The 10,932-nt window shown below is 44.4% G+C and overlaps 1 non-coding gene across 1 annotated transcript; it reads left to right on the top strand.

Moving 5' to 3' along the window:
- Window positions 1–279: 279 nt before the first annotated feature.
- Window positions 280–351, top strand: trnag-ucc (transfer RNA glycine (anticodon UCC)). The gene has a single exon. It is a non-coding gene; the product is annotated as a tRNA-Gly (tRNA).
- The last annotated feature ends 10,581 nt before the right edge of the window (window positions 352–10,932 follow it).

The raw sequence follows: 10,932 nt of genomic DNA on the forward strand, positions 1-10,932 counted from the left end.
CAATGGCTGATGTGAGCTGTGGTAAAATGTATTTCCAGCTGGTCAAGTATTGCAGGTATCGACTGTCTCTTCAGTCCGATATCAGGTGAAGAATTACTGGCTGGTGTGGAATTTCCATTGATTGGGGGTTGGTGAAATCTACTGGGCGGAAACAGGAACTGCAACAGAGCGAGAAAGGATCCGTCAGAAACCAGTGAAAATGAAGAACAAAATCCAACAGCCTGCAGTGTCTGTTCAGGATCTGATGTTTGGGAAATATTTTATTGTCGATTATTTTCAGCGATGGTGGTATAGTGGTGAGCATAGCTGCCTTCCAAGCAGTTGACCCGGGTTCGATTCCCGGCCATCGCAATTAAGTGTTCTTATCAGTTTATTTCCATCAGAAACTCTGAAGTTGATAATCGAATTGATGCAGTTCAGTTGGATATTGTTTCCAAAACATAATCGGGTGTAATTATAGTAAAATGTTTTAAACATTCATTTCTTTTCCCTCCAGAAGGAAAAGAGGAAAAACATGCTGGAAATACTGAGTTGCCAAGGGTCGAATGAGAGTGAGGAAGGGAAATGATATGTTCGCCTTTATTGTAAGGGTGTTGGAATATAAGAGTAAGGAGGTCTTGCTGCAATTGTAGTGTGAGGAAATATTGTGTAAAATTGGCCAATATTCGGTGGAGTTTAGTAGAATGAGAGGTGATCGCATTGAAATGTATAAAATTCTTAGACGGCTTGACAGGGTAGATGCTGAGAGTCTGATTCCCCTGGCTGGAGAGTCAAGAACTAGAGCTCATCGTCTCAAGATAAGGGGTCGGCCATTTCGGACCGAAATGAGGAAACATTTCTTCATTCAAAGGATTGTGATTCTTTGGAATTCTCTGCACCCCAGAGGGCTGTGGATGCTCAGTCGTTGAGTTATATTCAAAGCTGAGATCGATAGATTTTTGGACTCTCGGGGAATCAAGGGATATGGGGATCGGGCGGGAAAGTGGAGTTGAGATCGAAGATCAGCCATTATCTTATTGAATGGCGGAGCAGACTCGAGGGGCCGGATGGCCTATTCTGATGCTATTTCTTATGTTCTATGTTCTTATGTCGAGAGCTTTATTTCCAAGTGTGCTGACGACAATAATTTAGGTAGCACAGTAAACATTGTAGATGGGAGCAGAAATTTGCAAACCGACATTGATAGATTAAGTGAGTGAGCAAGACAGTGGCAGATGGAGTTCAACGTGGGGAAGTGTGAGGTCATCCACTTTGAACCTAAAAAAAAATAGAGTATTTTCTAAATGGCAAGAAGCTAGGAACTGTGGGGGAGGAGAGAGATTTAGGGATCCAAGTACAGAAATCACTAAAAGTGATCACTAAATCACAAAAAAATGTTAAAATGGAGATTACATTTTGATCTTTATATCAAGGGAATTGGAATACAAAGTAGTGGAAGTTATGTCACCGTTATACAGAGCTCTGGTTAGGCATCATTTCGAGTTCAGTGCTCAGTTCTGGGCACCGCACTCTCCATAATGGCTTGGAATGAGAATGGTTTTTTCCTTGAAGGAAGCTCACTGAACTGCAGGGTTTTTGAAGAGTTACGCTCAGAAATGGGAGCGGAGCTCATTTACTGCTTCACATTGTTACAACACATTGAGGAGAACAGCATCAATGAAGAAAAAGGGAATGAAATGAAATGTGTCACACAGTTACATCTCGCTGCTCTGTCTGACCATTTTAGTCGCTACTTCCCTGCAGAGGGATTTGAAAATTTGTAGGAAAAGCGTTGGGTGAAAGATCCTTTTGCTTTCGAAAATCCTGAATCAATAATGAGGCTAAACTTGATGCCTGAGCAAGAACACGAGCCGGTGTGACTCACCTGTGAGCACACTCAAAACACGCCACAAGTCATTCAGTTTGTCATCTTTTTGGATCAGTACTTTCAAAGAATATCCTCTGTTATGATTACTTTTCTGTTGTTGCTGCCGTTCACAACAACCTACATGTGCGAACTGGGATTTTCGACTTTGACAAGGTTAAAAACAAGAGAAAGAAACTCAACAGCGCACCTGAGATGCGTGAAGCACTTTCATCCTGTGATCCAGATTGGAACGAGATCATGACCAACTGACAGACCCACCCCTCACATTAAGGAAGCGAAACTCAACCTGATCTTCTTTTACTGTATTTATCCTGTATTTAAAATGTTTTTCAAGCAACGTCGATGTCTAATTTTAGTTATTACTTGAAGTGAAGTGAAGAGCGAGCATGGACTGACCTTTATTGGGATTTGATGAAAACTCCAGTCTGAAGTTATTATTGTTTGGGGTCCCTGGGGGAAGTGTTTTTCTTCCACTGTGTCACTAGAAAAACGAGAAACTATGTTCTACATTGTACGGTCAGTGTCTGTTCATCAAACCCGCTCTGAATTCCTCAGTCTGTATTTCCAGAAACGGTTCTGTGGGCGACGTGCGCAACAGAACACTGACCCACAACCTGCGACTAATGGCGGCCGGAGTCACCACAATCCCCCACGACCCAGAAACCCCTCTATCTCTCCGAGGCGCTGATTTCTCTGGCCAGCGGCCCTTGCCGCGCCTGCGCATTGCGCCCCTTCGAATGGAGATAGACCGTATTCAACCTCGCGCGGAATTCTGGGTAATGTCATCCGCCATTGTAAACCCCTCTTGCTGATAATTCTCTGATGGGGTTGAGAAGGGCGAGGTTTATCCAATCAAAAGCAAAATAATGCGGATGCTGGAAATCTTCAGCAAGTGAGGCAGCATCCGTGCAGAAAGAAACAGAGTTAACGCTTCAGGATAGAGTTAAGGTATCGTCAGAAATGGAAGAAGTTAAAGTTTTAACAGTTTTTAAGCAAGTCGAAAGCCAGGGAAAGGTGGGGGGGGGGGGCGGTGGGAGGGAAAGAACAAAAGGGAAGGTCTGTGATAGGGTGGAGGGCAGGAGTGATAAAGCGACAAAAGGGACGATGGTGCAGGGGGAGGATGGTGGTAATGGGTCAAGTAAAGAAACACAAGATGGGTTTGGAGGAGCTTTAAATGGTTCCAGTCAGTTAGATGTGTAAAAAAGACTGTGAACCGAAAGAAGTGCATTTGAAGCGGAGAGAGAGGGACACGCTCTGTAACCGGGTGCAAACACTCACCCACAGCCCAAACAAAATTTGTTTCCCACTTGGCGCAAAACAACAATCCATGTTATTTGATTTTAATTAGTTTTTGTTTCTAAATTGCATCATGTTTCTCCAATTGTATTTCCCAACTCAGATTCAAGGCCTCCAAACCAACCCAAATGTTGGAGGTGGTGTGATGGGTTTGGATTTCAGCAGAAAGAGGAGGGTGAGTGTGTGGGACAAGGATTTACAATCTGGGGGAATTTGCAGGAAGAATGTTCCATAGAAATTAGATTTGCCTGTTCTGAATTTCAATCCTGTATTCACAGTGAGGACTTTTGTTATCTACATTTACAGGGTATTACAAGGGGAGGATTTGCAGACAGGTAACTCAAACCAAACATCACATCAAGATCTGACAGTCTCTCAATTCACCAGCACCTGAAGATTATCGGCCTTTGAATATAAATGGAGAAATGTTCATCGGTTCTGTCTGTGGGAAAAGATTTCAAACATCAGTGTAACTGGAAAAGCACCGAGACACACACACCCGAGTGAGAGTGTTCCAGTGCACTGACTGTGGAAAGAGATTTAACCAGTTACACAGCCTGAAAAAACATCGCATCATTCACAGTGGGGAGAAACCGTCCACGTGTTCTCTGTGTGGGCGAGGCTTCAACTGATCGTCCGACCTGGAGAGACACAAGGACACCCGCAACATGGAGAAACCGTGGAAATGTGGGGACTGTGGGAAGGGATTCAGTTACCCATCCCAGCTGGAAACTCATCGACACAGACACACTGGAGAGAGGCCGTTCACCTGCTCCGTGTGTGGGAAGGGATTCACTCAGTCATCCCACCTGCTGACACACCAGCGAGTTCACACTGGGGAGAGCAGATTCACCTGCTCCATGTGTGGGAAGGGATTCACTCAGTCATCCCACCTGCTGACACACCAGCGAGTTCACACTGGGGAGAGGCCATTCACCTGCTCCATGTGTGGGAAGGGATTTACTCATTCATCACACCTGCTGACACACCAACGAATTCACTGGGGAGAGGCCATTCACCTGCTCCGTGTGTGGGAAGGGATTTACTCGGTCATCTCACCTGCTGAGACACCAGCGAGTTCACACTGGGGAGAGGCCATTAACCTGCTCCGTGTGTGGGAAGGGATTTATTCGGTCATCACACCTGCTGAGTCACCAGCGAGTTCATATGTGACTGCAGGGGTTGGATTCTGCTGTTATTGCTGTTGCTAATCACATCCAGGACTGAACCATGTTCATTCTGACAGTTGAAGTTTGTTTCTGATGTTAATAACCCCAATAACTGGGCTGGAGTTTAATATTCTGTACAAGTGTCAAATAAATCAGCTTTCTTTTAAACACAGTGTTTCTAGTCCTTGATATCTCGATTATAAGAGAAGCTGATCGAGGAATTGTAATGAAGTGAGTGGAATCCATCTTAGAACTGAGTTCCTCCACCTTTTTAAAAGATGGATCTACAAGATGACCAAGTCTGACAGGACAGAAAATTCTATTGTATCACAGGGTCCACTTCAATCAGCCTGAGCAGATTTCCACTACCCTTGCGCGAAAAAGAGTTTCATGATTTCACTCCAAGAAACCCGAGCTGTAAATTTGAGGTCATGTCTTCTTGTTCTGGATTCCCCCACCAGAGAAAATAGTTTCTATTTCGACCCTATCGAATCCCTTTATCATTTTAAATCCCTGGATCAGATCATCCCTCAACCTTCTGAACTCAAGGGAATGCAAACCAAATTTATGCAACCGGTCCTCATAATATAACCCTTCAAGCCCCAGTATCATGCTGATGAATCTGCTTTGTCCCCCCTTCAAGGCCAATATATACTTAGTGAGAATCAGTACTCCAGAGGGGCTCTGACCAAGGCTCTGTAGAACTGAACCATCACTTCATCCCCTCTCTATTCCAGCCCTCGAGATAAAGACCAATATTCCATTAGTCTGTGATCAATTTTTGTATCTGTGCACTAGCTTTTAGTGATTTCTGTACATGGACACCAAGCTCCCACTACACTGTAACATCAAACACTCCCAGGGCAGGTACAACACGGGTTAGATACAGAGTAAAGCTCCCACTACACTGTCCCATCAAACACTCCCAGGGCAGGTACAGCTCGGGTTAGATACAGAGTAAAGCTCCCTCTACACTGTCCCATCAAACACTCCCAGGGCAGGTACAGCACAAGTTAGATACAGAGTAAAGCTCCCTCTAAACTATCCCATCAAACACTCCCAGGGCAGGTACAGCACGGTTTAGATACAGAGTAAAGCTCCCTCTACACTGTCCCATCAAACACTCCCAGGGCAGATACAGCACGGGTTAGATACAGAGTAAAGCTCCCTCTGAACTCTCTCCTCCAACACCATCACCTCAAATTTCCATCTTCAAGCCACGCACGAACCCGACTCGGAGAAATATCGGCCGTTCCTTCATTGTCGCTGGGTCAAAATCCTGGACCTAACAGCACAGTGGGAGAACTTTCACCACACAGGACTGCAGCGGTTCAAAAAGAAGGCCCCCTCACCACCACCTTGACTAGGTGATGGGCAATAAATGCCGGCCTTGTCGGTGACGCCCATATCCCCAGAATGAATTTTACAAAATTCGACCTGGAGAAAATAATAGAATGGTGCCTTGCTCGGGTTAGATGAAGTAGGTCAGGAACGAAGTCTGCTCGTGTCGAGCATAAACACTGGCATGGACATGTTGGGCTGAATGGCCTATTTCTGTGCTGCAAATTCTAGGTAATCCCACGTAAAAACGTGACCAAAAATGGTGATAAGGCAATTTACAGTGGTCAATTGTGATAGAAAAGTGTGACCAAAAATTGGAACAAAAGCAGGACAAGGTTGAATCAGAAGATTTTTGATAATAATATATATATATATATATATATTCTTTCCCAACAGTTGAACAGGTTGGGGATTGATTCTCTCATGATCACTGACCTATCTCAGTCACTCTCACACCATCACTGAAAGGGACTCGAACCATTTCCAGGGTCATCCATTATGAACTTATACTGGGAGATTCCCGTTCTGTTTGGACCCAGAATGCAGACGGTTTGAAAGCTGTAGGACTCCCCAACTTATGCCAGTCGCCCATCTCTGTAAAAATAGAAGTAACTGTTCTGCTCCCACACATCTCCCTGGCATGTCATGGTCATGACTTGTCCTTTCCAATACTTGACCAACTGGACATTAAGGATCGACTTTGGTTTTGCGAGAGGATCTGCGGTAAATAAAAAAAAAAACAAATGAGGGAAGGTGTGCAGGAACAGAGAGGGTTCATATACGTAAATCTTTGAAGGTGTCAGGACAAGTTGGTGAAGCTGTTAAAAAGGCATATGGGATCCTGGGCTTTATAAATAGAAGCATAGAGTACAAAAGCTGGGAAGTGATTTTTAGTGAAAGGGAAGGAGGAACTTCAAACATTTACAATCACCAGGGAAAGGGTTCAGAAAAAATATTAGAACTAAAAGCTGACAAGTCCACAGGACCTGACGGACTTCATCCTATGGCCCTAAAAGAAGTGGTTGCAGAGATAGTCAATGCATTGGTGTTAATTTTCCAAAATTCCTTAGATTCTGGTAGGGTCCCATCAGATTGGAAAATAGCGAATGTAATTCCTCTATTCAATAAAGGAGGGACACAGAAACCAGGAAACTACAGGCCAGTTAGCTTAACATCTGTCACAGGGAAAATGCTAGAATCCATTATTAAGGAGGTTATAGCAGGGCACTTATAAAATCTCAGTGAAATCAGGGAGAGTCAACAAGGCTTTGTGAAAGGGAAATCGTGTTTGACTAATTTATTAGAGTTCTTTGAGGAAATAACAAGCAATGTGGATCAAGGGGATCATGTGGATGTGGTGTAATTGGATTTCCAGAAGGCTTTTGAAAAAGTGCCACATGAAAGGCTACTACACAAAATAAGAGCTCATGGCGCAGGGGGTAACATATTAGCATGGATAAAGGATTGGTTAGCTAACAGGAAACAGAGCGTAGGTATAAATTGGTCATTTTCAGGTTGGCAAGGTGTAACTAGTGGAGTGCAACAGGGATCAGTGTTTGGGCCTCAACTATTTACAATCTAAATCAATGACTTGGATGAAGGGACCGAACGTATGGTTGTTAATTTTGCTGATGACACAAAGGTCGGTAGGAAAGTAAGTTGTGAAGAGGAGACTGCAAAGGGATATAGATAGGTTAAGTGACTGGGCAAAAATTTGGCATTTGGCAGATGGAGTATAATACGGGAAAATGTAAACTTGTCCAATTTGGCAGGAGGAATAGAAAAGCAGTACATTTCTTAAATGAAGAAAGATGACAGAATTCTGGGGTACAGAGGGATTTGGGTGTCCTAGTACAGCAATCAAAAAGGTTTGACTGCAGGCACATAATTGATTAGGAAAGCAAGTTTAATGTTGTCATTTATTGCAAGGGGAATGGAATATAAAAGTAGAGATGTTTTGCTACAGTTGTACAGGGCATTGGTGAGACCACATCGAGAATACTGTGTGCAGTTTTGGTCTCCTGATTGAGGAAAGGACATAAATGCTTTGGAGGTGGTTCAGAGAAGGTTCATTCGACTTATTCCTGGGATGAGGGGGTTATCTTCTGAGGAAAGGCTGGACAAGTTGGGCCTGTATACACTGGAGTTTAGAAGAATGAGAGGTGATCTTATTGAAACATTTAAGATCCCGATGGGACTTGAAGCGGTAGATGCTGAGATTATGTTTCCCCTTGTGGGCGAGACTAGAACTGAGGGCCACAGTTTAAAAATAAAGGGTCCCCTGTTTAAGACGGAAATGAGGAGAATTTTTTTTCTCTCAGAGGGTCGTGAGTCTGCGGAACTCCCTTCCCCAGAGAGTGGTGGAGGCCGGGTCAGTGAATATTTTTAAGGCTGAGTTAGATAGATTCCTGATCAACAAGGGAGTCAAAGCTTTTAGTAGGTAGACGGGAAAGTAGGATTGAGGTCACAATCAGATCAGCCATGATCTTATCAAATGGCAGAGCAGGCTCGAGGGGCCGAATTGCCTACTCCTGCTCTTAATTCCTATGTTCTTATGGTTAAACTTTTATAAATCACTGGTTCGTCCTCAGGTTGAATAGTGTGCCCAAACTTTAGGAAGAATATCAAGGCTTTGGAGAAGGTGCAGAGGAGATTTGCCGGATTGATACCTGGAATGAGGGACTTCAGTTATGGAGAGAGGTTTGTGATGCTGGGATTATTCTCCTTCGAGAAGCAAAGGTTATGCGGAGATTTAATAGAGGAGTTCAAAAATTTTGAGGGGCATTGACATTGTAAATAAAGAGAAACATTTCACCTCTCAGGAGGGCTGGTAACCAAATGACACAGCTTTAAGTAATTGGCAAAGGAACCAGCGGGGAAATGAGGAGAATTTATTTTTACACATGGAGATGTTATGATCTGGAATGCATTGCTTGAAAGAGGTGGTGGATTCAGATTCAATGGTAACTTTCCGTCGGGAACTGGATATCGAGTTAAAGGTGAATAATTTTCAGGGCGATGGGGAAAGAGGGGTGGGAGTGGTGGAGTGGGACTAATTGGATAGCTCTTTCAAAGAGCCAGCACAAGCACGATGGGTCGAACGCCCTCCTTCTGTGCTGCAAGGTTTGATGATTCTAATTGGATGGATCTTTCAAGGATAGCCCTGCAAACGTTTTCCCTTCAAGTATTTATCCAATCACCTTTGAAAGTTATTATTGAATCTGCTTCCAACGTCCTTTCAGGCAGTGAATTCCAGATCATCACAACTCGCTGCTTAAAAAATATTTCCTCATGTCGCCTTTGGTTCTTCTGCCAATTACCTTAAAACTGTGTCCTTTGGTTACCGACCCGTCTGCCACTGGAAACAGATCCTTCTTCTTTACTCTATCATAACATTAATGATTTTGAACACCTCGATTAAATCTCCCCTTAACATTCTCTGGTCTAAGGAGAACCACCTCAGCTTGTCCCGTCTCTCCACATAACTGAAGTCCCTCATCCCTGGTACCATCCCAGTAAATCTATTCTGCAGCCTCTCCAAGACCTTGGCAACCTTCCTAAAGTACAATGCCCAAAATTGAACGCAATACTCCAGCTGAGGAATAACCAGTGTTTCCTAAACGATAGCATAACGACCTTGCTTTTGCATTCAACGTCACTTTTAAACGAGACCAGGATCCCTGATGCTTTTTAACAGGTGCCAGCTTCAAACATCTTTGCACAGACACACCAAGGTGTCTCAGCTCCTGCAATCACTTTAAAATTGTACAATTGGGGAAATAATCATAGAATCAGTTCAGAACAGGGATCAGGGCCTTTACCCAGTAAACTATCAGAGAATCGGCACAGACCAGGGATCAGAGCCTTTACCCAGTAAACTTTCAGTGAATCAGCACAGACGAGGGATCAGGGCCTTCACCCAGTAAACTATCAGAGAATCAGCACAGACCAGGGATCAGGGCCTTTAGCCAGTAAACTATCAGAGAATCAGCACAGACCAGGGATCAGGGCCTTTACCCAGTAAACTATCAGTGAATCAGCACAGAACGGGGATCAGGGCCTTTACCCAGGAAACTATCAGAGAATCAGCACAGACCGGGGATCAGGGCCTTTACCCAGTAAATTATCAGAGAATCAGCACAGACCAGGCATCAGGGCCTTTACTCAGTAAACTATCAGATAATCAGCACAGACCACGGATCAGGGCCTTTACCCAGTAAACCATCAGTGAATCAGCACAGACCAGGGATCAGGGCCTTTACCCACTAAACTATCAGTGAATCAGCACAGAGCAGGGATCAGGGCCTTTACCGAGTAAACGATCAGTGAATCAGCACAGACCAGGGATCAGAGCCTTGACACAGTAAACTATCAGAGAATCAGCACAGACCGGGGTTCAGGGCCTTTACCCAGTAAACTATCAGTGAATCAGCACAGACCAGGGATCATGGCCTTTACCCAGTAAACTATCAGAGAATCAGCACAGACCAGGTATCATGGCCTTTACCCAGTAAACTATCAGAGAATCAGCACAGACCAGGGATCATGGACTTTACCCAGTAAACTATCAGAGAATCAGCACAGAACAGGTATTAGGGCCTTTACCGAGTAAACGATCAGTGAATCAGCACAGACCAGGGATCAGGGCCTTTACCCAGTAAACTATTAGAGAATCAGCACAGACCGGGGATCTGGGCCATTTCCCAGGAAACTATCAGAGAATCAGCACAGATCGGGGATCAGGGCCTTCACACATTAAACTATCAGTGAATCAGCACAGACCAGGGATCAGGGCCTTTTCACAGTATACTATCAGTGAATCAGCAGAGACCGGGGATCAGGGCCTTTTCCCAGTAAACTATCAGTGAATCAGCACAGACCAGGGTTCAGGGCCTTTACCCAGTAATCTTTCAGAGAATCAGCAGAGACCGGGGATCAGGGCCTTTTCCCAGTAAACTATCAGTGAATCAGCACAGACCAGTGATCAGGGCCTTTACCCAGTCAACTATCAGAAAATCAGCACTGATCAGGGGTCAGGGCCTTTACCCAGTAAACTATAAGTGAATCAGCACTGACCGGGGATCAGGGCCTTTACCCAGTGAACTATCAGTGAATCAGCACATACCAGGGATCAGGGCCTTTACCCAGTAAACTAACAGTGAATCAGCACAGACCAGTGATCAGGGCCTTTACCCAGTAAACTATCAGAGAATCAGCACAGACCGGGGATGAGGGCCTTTACCCAGTAAACTATCAGTG

Source organism: Heptranchias perlo, unplaced genomic scaffold (genome assembly GCF_035084215.1).
Source record: "Heptranchias perlo isolate sHepPer1 unplaced genomic scaffold, sHepPer1.hap1 HAP1_SCAFFOLD_52, whole genome shotgun sequence".
Lineage (NCBI taxonomy): Eukaryota > Metazoa > Chordata > Chondrichthyes > Hexanchiformes > Hexanchidae > Heptranchias > Heptranchias perlo.